The sequence below is a fragment of the Acipenser ruthenus genome, chromosome 5, assembly GCF_902713425.1.
Source record: "Acipenser ruthenus chromosome 5, fAciRut3.2 maternal haplotype, whole genome shotgun sequence".
Lineage (NCBI taxonomy): Eukaryota > Metazoa > Chordata > Actinopteri > Acipenseriformes > Acipenseridae > Acipenser > Acipenser ruthenus.
The window spans coordinates 16274374-16288214 of NC_081193.1; positions in this window are offsets into that span (position 1 = coordinate 16274374).

The window sequence follows — 13841 nt, forward strand, 5'->3', positions numbered from 1 at the left end:
TTTGGAGACAGCGGGTGCGTTCACGGAGATCATGAGCAGCTGGAGATCAAGAGCAGCCGCCGCAGGGGAGGGATACCATGGTAAATAGGTTACCTATTTACCATGGTATCTCTCCCCTGGGTGCGTTGTGTTTTCGTGAGCAATAATGCAGGAAAGCAGCGGGCGGGATGGCGAGCTTGTCCTGCTGCTCCAACACAAGCTACCTTAAGAGCCGGTACGATGCGGGCAATGGGTGAAGTTCGTCAGGAGTACTGCATAAAAAAACGAGTGTGTTGTCGTGACAGTTGGTGATCAAAGAAATAAAACAAAATAAAATCAATAAATAATAATGTCATAGACTTAAAGTCATACCTTTGAAGTCATAATGCATTGCAAGTGTTATTAGGGAATGTTGTGCTGTGTTTTCAAGCGCTTCAATGTGCTGCTCTGCAAGGTTTGGAGACAGCGGGTGCGTTCACGGAGATCATCAGCAGCCGGAGATCAAGAGCAGCCGCCGCAGGGGAGGGATACCATGGTAAATAGGTTACCTATTTACCATGGTATCTCTCCCCTGGGTGCGTTGTGTTTTCGTGAGCAATAATGCAGGAAAGCAGCGGGCGGGATGGCGAGCTTGTCCTGCTGCTCCAACACAAGCTACCTTAAGAGCCGGTACGATGCGGGCAATGGGTGAAGTTCGTCAGGAGTACTGCATAAAAAAACGAGTGTGTTGTCGTGGCAGTTGGTGATCAAAGAAATAAAACAAAATAAAATCAATAAATAATAATGTCATAGACTTAAAGTCATACCTTTGAAGTCATAATGCATTGCAAGTGTTATTAGGGAATGTTGTGCTGTGTTTTCAAGCGCTTCAATGTGCTGCTCTGCAAGGTTTGGAGACAGCGGGTGCGTTCACGGAGATCATGAGCAGCCGGAGATCAAGAGCAGCCGCCGCAGGGGAGGGATACCATGGTAAATAGGTTACCTATTTACCATGGTATCTCTCCCCTGGGTGCGTTGTGTTTTCGTGAGCAATAATGCAGGAAAGCAGCGGGCGGGATGGCGAGCTTGTCCTGCTGCTCCAACACAAGCTACCTTAAGAGCCGGTACGATGCGGGCAATGGGTGAAGTTCGTCAGGAGTACTGCATAAAAAAACGAGTGTGTTGTCGTGGCAGTTGGTGATCAAAGAAATAAAACAAAATAAAATCAATAAATAATAATGTCATAGACTTAAAGTCATACCTTTGAAGTCATAATGCATTGCAAGTGTTATTAGGGAATGTTGTGCTGTGTTTTCAAGCGCTTCAATGTGCTGCTCTGCAAGGTTTGGAGACAGCGGGTGCGTTCACGGAGATCATGAGCAGCCGGAGATCAAGAGCAGCCGCCGCAGGGGAGGGATACCATGGTAAATGGGTTACCTATTTACCATGGTATCTCTCCCCTGGGTGCGTTGTGTTTTCGTGAGCAATAATGCAGGAAAGCAGCGGGCGGGATGGCGAGCTTGTCCTGCTGCTCCAACACAAGCTACCTTAAGAGCCGGTACGATGCGGGCAATGGGTGAAGTTCGTCAGGAGTACTGCATAAAAAAACGAGTGTGTTGTCGTGGCAGTTGGTGATCAAAGAAATAAAACAAAATAAAATCAATAAATAATAATGTCATAGACTTAAAGTCATACCTTTGAAGTCATAATGCATTGCAAGTGTTATTAGGGAATGTTGTGCTGTGTTTTCAAGCGCTTCAATGTGCTGCTCTGCAAGGTTTGGAGCCAGCGGGTGCGTTCACGGAGATCATGAGCAGCCGGAGATCAAGAGCAGCCGCCGCAGGGGAGGGATACCATGGTAAATAGGTTACCTATTTACCATGGTATCTCTCCCCTGGGTGCGTTGTGTTTTCGTGAGCAATAATGCAGGAAAGCAGCGGGCGGGATGGCGAGCTTGTCCTGCTGCTCCAACACAAGCTACCTTAAGAGCCGGTACGATGCGGGCAATGGGTGAAGTTCGTCAGGAGTACTGCATAAAAAAAAACGAGTGTGTTGTCGTGGCAGTTGGTGATCAAAGAAATAAAACAAAATAAAATCAATAAATAATAATGTCATAGACTTAAAGTCATACCTTTGAAGTCATAATGCATTGCAAGTGTTATTAGGGAATGTTGTGCTGTGTTTTCAAGCGCTTCAATGTGCTGCTCTGCAAGGTTTGGAGACAGCGGGTGCGTTCACGGAGATCATGAGCAGCCGGAGATCAAGAGCAGCCGCCGCAGGGGAGGGATACCATGGTAAATAGGTTACCTATTTACCATGGTATCTCTCCCCTGGGTGCGTTGTGTTCTCGTGAGCAATAATGCAGGAAAGCAGCGGGCGGGATGGCGAGCTTGTCCTGCTGCTCCAACACAAGCTACCTTAAGAGCCGGTACGATGCGGGCAATGGGTGAAGTTCGTCAGGAGTACTGCATAAAAAAAACGAGTGTGTTGTCGTGGCAGTTGGTGATCAAAGAAATAAAACAAAATAAAATCAATAAATAATAATGTCATAGACTTAAAGTCATACCTTTGAAGTCATAATGCATTGCAAGTGTTATTAGGGAATGTTGTGCTGTGTTTTCAAGCGCTTCAATGTGCTGCTCTGCAAGGTTTGGAGACAGCGGGTGCGTTCACGGAGATCATGAGCAGCCGGAGATCAAGAGCAGCCGCCGCAGGGGAGGGATACCATGGTAAATAGGTTACCTATTTACCATGGTATCTCTCCCCTGGGTGCGTTGTGTTTTCGTGAGCAATAATGCAGGAAAGCAGCGGGCGGGATGGCGAGCTTGTCCTGCTGCTCCAACACAAGCTACCTTAAGAGCCGGTACGATGCGGGCAATGGGTGAAGTTCGTCACGAGTACTGCATAAAAAAACGAGTGTGTTGTCGTGGCAGTTGGTGATCAAAGAAATAAAACAAAATAAAATCAATAAATAATAATGTCATAGACTTAAAGTCATACCTTTGAAGTCATAATGCATTGCAAGTGTTATTAGGGAATGTTGTGCTGTGTTTTCAAGCGCTTCAATGTGCTGCTCTGCAAGGTTTGGAGACAGCGGGTGCGTTCACGGAGATCATGAGCAGCCGGAGATCAAGAGCAGCCGCCGCAGGGGAGGGATACCATGGTAAATAGGTTACCTATCTCCGTGAACGCAGATTACCTAATAGGTTACCTATTTACCATGGTATCTCTCCCCTGGGTGCGTTGTGTTTTCGTGAGCAATAATGCAGGAAAGCAGCGGGAGGGATGGCGAGCTTGTCCTGCTGCTCCAACACAAGCTACCTTAAGAGCCGGTACGATGCGGGCAATGGGTGAAATTCGTCAGGAGTACTGCATAAAAAAACGAGTGTGTTGTCGTGGCAGTTGGTGATCAAAGAAATAAAACAAAATAAAATCAATAAATAATAATGTCATAGACTTAAAGTCATACCTTTGAAGTCATAATGCATTGCAAGTGTTATTAGGGAATGTTGTGCTGTGTTTTCAAGCGCTTCAATGTGCTGCTCTGCAAGGTTTGGAGACAGCGGGTGCGTTCACGGAGATCATGAGCAGCCGGAGATCAAGAGCAGCCGCCGCAGGGGAGGGATACCATGGTAAATAGGTTACCTATTTACCATGGTATCTCTCCCCTGGGTGCGTTGTGTTTTCGTGAGCAATAATGCAGGAAAGCAGCGGGCGGGATGGCGAGCTTGTCCTGCTGCTCCAACACAAGCTACCTTAAGAGCCGGTACGATGCGGGCAATGGGTGAAGTTCGTCAGGAGTACTGCATAAAAAAAAACGAGTGTGTTGTCGTGGCAGTTGGTGATCAAAGAAATAAAACAAAATAAAATCAATAAATAATAATGTCATAGACTTAAAGTCATACCTTTGAAGTCATAATGCATTGCAAGTGTTATTAGGGAATGTTGTGCTGTGTTTTCAAGCGCTTCAATGTGCTGCTCTGCAAGGTTTGGAGACAGCGGGTGCGTTCACGGAGATCATGAGCAGCCGGAGATCAAGAGCAGCCGCCGCAGGGGAGGGATACCATGGTAAATAGGTTACCTATTTACCATGGTATCTCTCCCCTGGGTGCGTTGTGTTCTCGTGAGCAATAATGCAGGAAAGCAGCGGGCGGGATGGCGAGCTTGTCCTGCTGCTCCAACACAAGCTACCTTAAGAGCCGGTACGATGCGGGCAATGGGTGAAGTTCGTCAGGAGTACTGCATAAAAAAAACGAGTGTGTTGTCGTGGCAGTTGGTGATCAAAGAAATAAAACAAAATAAAATCAATAAATAATAATGTCATAGACTTAAAGTCATACCTTTGAAGTCATAATGCATTGCAAGTGTTATTAGGGAATGTTGTGCTGTGTTTTCAAGCGCTTCAATGTGCTGCTCTGCAAGGTTTGGAGACAGCGGGTGCGTTCACGGAGATCATGAGCAGCCGGAGATCAAGAGCAGCCGCCGCAGGGGAGGGATACCATGGTAAATAGGTTACCTATTTACCATGGTATCTCTCCCCTGGGTGCGTTGTGTTTTCGTGAGCAATAATGCAGGAAAGCAGCGGGCGGGATGGCGAGCTTGTCCTGCTGCTCCAACACAAGCTACCTTAAGAGCCGGTACGATGCGGGCAATGGGTGAAGTTCGTCACGAGTACTGCATAAAAAAACGAGTGTGTTGTCGTGGCAGTTGGTGATCAAAGAAATAAAACAAAATAAAATCAATAAATAATAATGTCATAGACTTAAAGTCATACCTTTGAAGTCATAATGCATTGCAAGTGTTATTAGGGAATGTTGTGCTGTGTTTTCAAGCGCTTCAATGTGCTGCTCTGCAAGGTTTGGAGACAGCGGGTGCGTTCACGGAGATCATGAGCAGCCGGAGATCAAGAGCAGCCGCCGCAGGGGAGGGATACCATGGTAAATAGGTTACCTATTTACCATGGTATCTCTCCCCTGGGTGCGTTGTGTTTTCGTGAGCAATAATGCAGGAAAGCAGCGGGCGGGATGGCGAGCTTGTCCTGCTGCTCCAACACAAGCTACCTTAAGAGCCGGTACGATGCGGGCAATGGGTGAAGTTCGTCAGGAGTACTGCATAAAAAAAACGAGTGTGTTGTCGTGGCAGTTGGTGATCAAAGAAATAAAACAAAATAAAATCAATAAATAATAATGTCATAGACTTAAAGTCATACCTTTGAAGTCATAATGCATTGCAAGTGTTATTAGGGAATGTTGTGCTGTGTTTTCAAGCGCTTCAATGTGCTGCTCTGCAAGGTTTGGAGACAGCGGGTGCGTTCACGGAGATCATGAGCAGCTGGAGATCAAGAGCAGCCGCCGCAGGGGAGGGATACCATGGTAAATAGGTTACCTAGACTTAAAGTCATAGGTTACCTATTTACCATGGTATCTCTCCCCTGGGTGCGTTGTGTTTTCGTGAGCAATAATGCAGGAAAGCAGCGGGCGGGATGGCGAGCTTGTCCTGCTGCTCCAACACAAGCTACCTTAAGAGCCGGTACGATGCGGGCAATGGGTGAAGTTCGTCAGGAGTACTGCATAAAAAAACGAGTGTGTTGTCGTGACAGTTGGTGATCAAAGAAATAAAACAAAATAAAATCAATAAATAATAATGTCATAGACTTAAAGTCATACCTTTGAAGTCATAATGCATTGCAAGTGTTATTAGGGAATGTTGTGCTGTGTTTTCAAGCGCTTCAATGTGCTGCTCTGCAAGGTTTGGAGACAGCGGGTGCGTTCACGGAGATCATGAGCAGCCGGAGATCAAGAGCAGCCGCCGCAGGGGAGGGATACCATGGTAAATAGGTTACCTATTTACCATGGTATCTCTCCCCTGGGTGCGTTGTGTTTTCGTGAGCAATAATGCAGGAAAGCAGCGGGCGGGATGGCGAGCTTGTCCTGCTGCTCCAACACAAGCTACCTTAAGAGCCGGTACGATGCGGGCAATGGGTGAAGTTCGTCAGGAGTACTGCATAAAAAAACGAGTGTGTTGTCGTGGCAGTTGGTGATCAAAGAAATAAAACAAAATAAAATCAATAAATAATAATGTCATAGACTTAAAGTCATACCTTTGAAGTCATAATGCATTGCAAGTGTTATTAGGGAATGTTGTGCTGTGTTTTCAAGCGCTTCAATGTGCTGCTCTGCAAGGTTTGGAGACAGCGGGTGCGTTCACGGAGATCATGAGCAGCCGGAGATCAAGAGCAGCCGCCGCAGGGGAGAGATACCATGGTAAATAGGTTACCTATTTACCATGGTATCTCTCCCCTGGGTGCGTTGTGTTTTCGTGAGCAATAATGCAGGAAAGCAGCGGGCGGGATGGCGAGCTTGTCCTGCTGCTCCAACACAAGCTACCTTAAGAGCCGGTACGATGCGGGCAATGGGTGAAGTTCGTCAGGAGTACTGCATAAAAAAAACGAGTGTGTTGTCGTGGCAGTTGGTGATCAAAGAAATAAAACAAAATAAAATCAATAAATAATAATGTCATAGACTTAAAGTCATACCTTTGAAGTCATAATGCATTGCAAGTGTTATTAGGGAATGTTGTGCTGTGTTTTCAAGCGCTTCAATGTGCTGCTCTGCAAGGTTTGGAGACAGCGGGTGCGTTCACGGAGATCATGAGCAGCCGGAGATCAAGAGCAGCCGCCGCAGGGGAGGGATACCATGGTAAATGGGTTACCTATTTACCATGGTATCTCTCCCCTGGGTGCGTTGTGTTTTCGTGAGCAATAATGCAGGAAAGCAGCGGGCGGGATGGCGAGCTTGTCCTGCTGCTCCAACACAAGCTACCTTAAGAGCCGGTACGATGCGGGCAATGGGTGAAGTTCGTCAGGAGTACTGCATAAAAAAAACGAGTGTGTTGTCGTGGCAGTTGGTGATCAAAGAAATAAAACAAAATAAAATCAATAAATAATAATGTCATAGACTTAAAGTCATACCTTTGAAGTCATAATGCATTGCAAGTGTTATTAGGGAATGTTGTGCTGTGTTTTCAAGCGCTTCAATGTGCTGCTCTGCAAGGTTTGGAGACAGCGGGTGCGTTCACGGAGATCATGAGCAGCCGGAGATCAAGAGCAGCCGCCGCAGGGGAGGGATACCATGGTAAATGGGTTACCTATTTACCATGGTATCTCTCCCCTGGGTGCGTTGTGTTTTCGTGAGCAATAATGCAGGAAAGCAGCGGGCGGGATGGCGAGCTTGTCCTGCTGCTCCAACACAAGCTACCTTAAGAGCCGGTACGATGCGGGCAATGGGTGAAGTTCGTCAGGAGTACTGCATAAAAAAAACGAGTGTGTTGTCGTGGCAGTTGGTGATCAAAGAAATAAAACAAAATAAAATCAATAAATAATAATGTCATAGACTTAAAGTCATACCTTTGAAGTCATAATGCATTGCAAGTGTTATTAGGGAATGTTGTGCTGTGTTTTCAAGCGCTTCAATGTGCTGCTCTGCAAGGTTTGGAGCCAGCGGGTGCGTTCACGGAGATCATGAGCAGCCGGAGATCAAGAGCAGCCGCCGCAGGGGAGGGATACCATGGTAAATAGGTTACCTATTTACCATGGTATCTCTCCCCTGGGTGCGTTGTGTTTTCGTGAGCAATAATGCAGGAAAGCAGCGGGCGGGATGGCGAGCTTGTCCTGCTGCTCCAACACAAGCTACCTTAAGAGCCGGTACGATGCGGGCAATGGGTGAAGTTCGTCAGGAGTACTGCATAAAAAAACGAGTGTGTTGTCGTGGCAGTTGGTGATCAAAGAAATAAAACAAAATAAAATCAATAAATAATAATGTCATAGACTTAAAGTCATACCTTTGAAGTCATAATGCATTGCAAGTGTTATTAGGGAATGTTGTGCTGTGTTTTCAAGCGCTTCAATGTGCTGCTCTGCAAGGTTTGGAGACAGCGGGTGCGTTCACGGAGATCATGAGCAGCCGGAGATCAAGAGCAGCCGCCGCAGGGGAGGGATACCATGGTAAATAGGTTACCTATTTACCATGGTATCTCTCCCCTGGGTGCGTTGTGTTTTCGTGAGCAATAATGCAGGAAAGCAGCGGGCGGGATGGCGAGCTTGTCCTGCTGCTCCAACACAAGCTACCTTAAGAGCCGGTACGATGCGGGCAATGGGTGAAGTTCGTCAGGAGTACTGCATAAAAAAAACGAGTGTGTTGTCGTGGCAGTTGGTGATCAAAGAAATAAAACAAAATAAAATCAATAAATAATAATGTCATAGACTTAAAGTCATACCTTTGAAGTCATAATGCATTGCAAGTGTTATTAGGGAATGTTGTGCTGTGTTTTCAAGCGCTTCAATGTGCTGCTCTGCAAGGTTTGTAGACAGCGGGTGCGTTCACGGAGATCATGAGCAGCCGGAGATCAAGAGCAGCCGCCGCAGGGGAGGGATAATAGGTTACCTATTTACCATGGTATCTCTCCCCTGGGTGCGTTGTGTTTTCGTGAGCAATAATGCAGGAAAGCAGCGGGCGGGATGGCGAGCTTGTCCTGCTGCTCCAACACAAGCTACCTTAAGAGCCGGTACGATGCGGGCAATGGGTGAAGTTCGTCAGGAGTACTGCATAAAAAAACGAGTGTGTTGTCGTGACAGTTGGTGATCAAAGAAATAAAACAAAATAAAATCAATAAATAATAATGTCATAGACTTAAAGTCATACCTTTGAAGTCATAATGCATTGCAAGTGTTATTAGGGAATGTTGTGCTGTGTTTTCAAGCGCTTCAATGTGCTGCTCTGCAAGGTTTGGAGACAGCGGGTGCGTTCACGGAGATCATGAGCAGCCGGAGATCAAGAGCAGCCGCCGCAGGGGAGGGATACCATGGTTACCTATTTACCATGGTATCTCTCCCCTGGGTGCGTTGTGTTTTCGTGAGCAATAATGCAGGAAAGCAGCGGGCGGGATGGCGAGCTTGTCCTGCTGCTCCAACACAAGCTACCTTAAGAGCCGGTACGATGCGGGCAATGGGTGAAGTTCGTCAGGAGTACTGCATAAAAAAACGAGTGTGTTGTCGTGGCAGTTGGTGATCAAAGAAATAAAACAAAATAAAATCAATAAATAATAATGTCATAGACTTAAAGTCATACCTTTGAAGTCATAATGCATTGCAAGTGTTATTAGGGAATGTTGTGCTGTGTTTTCAAGCACTTCAATGTGCTGCTCTGCAAGGTTTGGAGACAGCGGGTGCGTTCACGGAGATCATGAGCAGCCGGAGATCAAGAGCAGCCGCCGCAGGGGAGGGATACCATGGTAAATAGGTTACCTATTTACCATGGTATCTCTCCCCTGGGTGCGTTGTGTTTTCGTGAGCAATAATGCAGGAAAGCAGCGGGCGGGATGGCAAGCTTGTCCTGCTGCTCCAACACAAGCTACCTTAAGAGCCGGTACGATGCGGGCAATGGGTGAAGTTCGTCAGGAGTACTGCATGAAAAAAAACGAGTGTGTTGTCGTGGCAGTTGGTGATCAAAGAAATAAAACAAAATAAAATCAATAAATAATAATGTCATAGACTCAAAGTTATACCTTTGAAGTCATAATGCATTGCAAGTGTTATTAGGGAATGTTGTGCTGTGTTTTCAAGCGCTTCAATGTGCTGCTCTGCAAGGTTTGGAGACAGCGGGTGCGTTCACGGAGATCATGAGCAGCCGGAGATCAAGAGCAGCCGCCGCAGGGGAGGGATACCATGGTAAATAGGTTACCTATCTCCGTGAACGCAGATTACCTAATAGGTTACCTATTTACCATGGTATCTCTCCCCTGGGTGCGTTGTGTTTTCGTGAGCAATAATGCAGGAAAGCAGCGGGAGGGATGGCGAGCTTGTCCTGCTGCTCCAACACAAGCTACCTTAAGAGCCGGTACGATGCGGGCAATGGGTGAAATTCGTCAGGAGTACTGCATAAAAAAACGAGTGTGTTGTCGTGGCAGTTGGTGATCAAAGAAATAAAACAAAATAAAATCAATAAATAATAATGTCATAGACTTAAAGTCATACCTTTGAAGTCATAATGCATTGCAAGTGTTATTAGGGAATGTTGTGCTGTGTTTTCAAGCGCTTCAATGTGCTGCTCTGCAAGGTTTGGAGACAGCGGGTGCGTTCACGGAGATCATGAGCAGCCGGAGATCAAGAGCAGCCGCCGCAGGGGAGGGATACCATGGTAAATAGGTTACCTATTTACCATGGTATCTCTCCCCTGGGTGCGTTGTGTTTTCGTGAGCAATAATGCAGGAAAGCAGCGGGCGGGATGGCGAGCTTGTCCTGCTGCTCCAACACAAGCTACCTTAAGAGCCGGTACGATGCGGGCAATGGGTGAAGTTCGTCAGGAGTACTGCATAAAAAAACGAGTGTGTTGTCGTGGCAGTTGGTGATCAAAGAAATAAAACAAAATAAAATCAATAAATAATAATGTCATAGACTTAAAGTCATACCTTTGAAGTCATAATGCATTGCAAGTGTTATTAGGGAATGTTGTGCTGTGTTTTCAAGCGCTTCAATGTGCTGCTCTGCAAGGTTTGGAGACAGCGGGTGCGTTCACGGAGATCATGAGCAGCCGGAGATCAAGAGCAGCCGCCGCAGGGGAGGGATACCATGGTAAATAGGTTACCTATTTACCATGGTATCTCTCCCCTGGGTGCGTTGTGTTTTCGTGAGCAATAATGCAGGAAAGCAGCGGGCGGGATGGCGAGCTTGTCCTGCTGCTCCAACACAAGCTACCTTAAGAGCCGGTACGATGCGGGCAATGGGTGAAGTTCGTCAGGAGTACTGCATAAAAAAACGAGTGTGTTGTCGTGGCAGTTGGTGATCAAAGAAATAAAACAAAATAAAATCAATAAATAATAATGTCATAGACTTAAAGTCATACCTTTGAAGTCATAATGCATTGCAAGTGTTATTAGGGAATGTTGTGCTGTGTTTTCAAGCGCTTCAATATGCTGCTCTGCAAGGTTTGGAGACAGCGGGTGCGTTCACGGAGATCATGAGCAGCCGGAGATCAAGAGCAGCCGCCGCAGGGGAGGGATACCATGGTAAATAGGTTACCTATTTACCATGGTATCTCTCCCCTGGGTGCGTTGTGTTTTCGTGAGCAATAATGCAGGAAAGCAGCGGGCGGGATGGCGAGCTTGTCCTGCTGCTCCAACACAAGCTACCTTAAGAGCCGGTACGATGCGGGCAATGGGTGAAGTTCGTCAGGAGTACTGCATAAAAAAAAACGAGTGTGTTGTCGTGGCAGTTGGTGATCAAAGAAATAAAACAAAATAAAATCAATAAATAATAATGTCATAGACTCAAAGTCATACCTTTGAAGTCATAATGCATTGCAAGTGTTATTAGGGAATGTTGTGCTGTGTTTTCAAGCGCTTCAATGTGCTGCTCTGCAAGGTTTGGAGACAGCGGGTGCGTTCACGGAGATCATGAGCAGCCGGAGATCAAGAGCAGCCGCCGCAGGGGAGGGATACCATGGTAAATAGGTTACCTATTGGTATCTCTCCCCTGGGTGCGTTGTGTTTTCGTGCGCAATAATGCAGGAAAGCAGCGGGCGGGATGGTGAGCTTGTCCTGCTGCTCCAACACAAGCTACCTTAAGAGCCGGTACGATGCGGGCAATGGGTGAAGTTCGTCAGGAGTACTGCAAAAAAAAAACGAGTGTGTTGTCGTGGCAGTTGGTGATCAAAGAAATAAAACAAAATAAAATCAATAAATAATAATGTCATAGACTTAAAGTCATACCTTTGAAGTCATAATGCATTGCAAGTGTTATTAGGGAATGTTGTGCTGTGTTTTCAAGCGCTTCAATGTGCTGCTCTGCAAGGTTTGGAGACAGCGGGTGCGTTCACGGAGATCATGAGCAGCCGGAGATCAAGAGCAGCCGCCGCAGGGGAGGGATACCATGGTAAATAGGTTACCTATTTACCATGGTATCTCTCCCCTGGGTGCGTTGTGTTTTCGTGAGCAATAATGCAGGAAAGCAGCGGGCGGGATGGCGAGCTTGTCCTGCTGCTCCAACACAAGCTACCTTAAGAGCCGGTACGATGCGGGCAATGGGTGAAGTTCGTCAGGAGTACTGCATAAAAAAACGAGTGTGTTGTCGTGGCAGTTAGTGATCAAAGAAATAAAACAAAATAAAATCAATAAATAATAATGTCATAGACTTAAAGTCATACCTTTGAAGTCATAATGCATTGCAAGTGTTATTAGGGAATGTTGTGCTGTGTTTTCAAGCGCTTCAATGTGCTGCTCTGCAAGGTTTGGAGACAGCGGGTGCGTTCACGGAGATCATGAGCAGCCGGAGATCAAGAGCAGCCGCCGCAGGGGAGGGATACCATGGTAAATAGGTTACCCATTTACCATGGTATCTCTCCCCTGGGTGCGTTGTGTTTTCGTGAGCAATAATGCAGGAAAGCAGCGGGCGGGATGGCGAGCTTGTCCTGCTGCTCCAACACAAGCTACCTTAAGAGCCGGTACGATGCGGGCAATGGGTGAAGTTCGTCAGGAGTACTGCATAAAAAAACGAGTGTGTTGTCGTGGCAGTTGGTGATCAAAGAAATAAAACAAAATAAAATCAATAAATAATAATGTCATAGACTTAAAGTCATACCTTTGAAGTCATAATGCATTGCAAGTGTTATTAGGGAATGTTGTGCTGTGTTTTCAAGCGTTTCAATGTGCTGCTATGCAAGCAGCCGCCGCAGGGGAGGGATACCATGGTAAATAGGTTACCTTATAATAATTTACCATGGTATCTCTCCCCTGGGTGCGTTGTGTTTTCGTGAGCAATAATGCAGGAAAGCAGCGGGCGGGATGGCGAGCTTGTCCTGCTGCTCCAACACAAGCTACCTTAAGAGCCGGTACGATGCGGGCAATGGGTGAAGTTCGTCAGGAGTACTGCGTAAAAAAAACGAGTGTGTTGTCGTGGCAGTTGGTGATCAAAGAAATAAAACAAAATAAAATCAATAAATAATAATGTCATAGACTTAAAGTCATACCTTTGAAGTCATAATGCATTGCAAGTGTTATTAGGGAATGTTGTGCTGTGTTTTCAAGCGCTTCAATGTGCTGCTCTGCAAGGTTTGGAGACAGCGGGTGCGTTCACGGAGATCATGAGCAGCCGGAGATCAAGAGCAGCCGCCGCAGGGGAGGGATACCATGGTAAATAGGTTACCTATTTACCATGGTATCTCTCCCCTGGGTGCGTTGTGTTTTCGTGAGCAATAATGAAGGAAAGCAGCGGGCGGGATGGCGAGCTTGTCCTGCTGCTCCAACACAAGCTACCTTAAGAGCCGGTACGATGCGGGCAATGGGTGAAGTTCGTCAGGAGTACTGCATAAAAAAACGAGTGTGTTGTCGTGGCAGTTGGTGATCAAAGAAATAAAACAAAATAAAATCAATAATAGGTTACCTATTTACCATGGTATCTCTCCCCTGGGTGCGTTGTGTTTTCGTGAGCAATAATGCAGGAAAGCAGCGGGCGGGATGGTGAGCTTGTCCTGCTGCTCCAACACAAGCTACCTTAAGAGCCGGTACGATGCGGGCAAAGGGTGAAGTTCGTCAGGAGTACTGCAAAAAAAAAACGAGTGTGTTGTCGTGGCAGTTGGTGATCAAAGAAATAAAACAAAATAAAATCAATAAATAATAATGTCATAGACTTAAAGTCATACCTTTGAAGTCATAATGCATTGCAAGTGTTATTAGGGAATGTTGTGCTGTGTTTTCAAGCGCTTCAATGTGCTGCTCTGCAAGGTTTGGAGACAGCGTGTGCGTTCACGGAGATCATGAGCAGCCGGAGATCAAGAGCAGCCGCCGCAGGGGAGGGATACCATGGTAAATAGGTTACCTATTTACCATGGTAT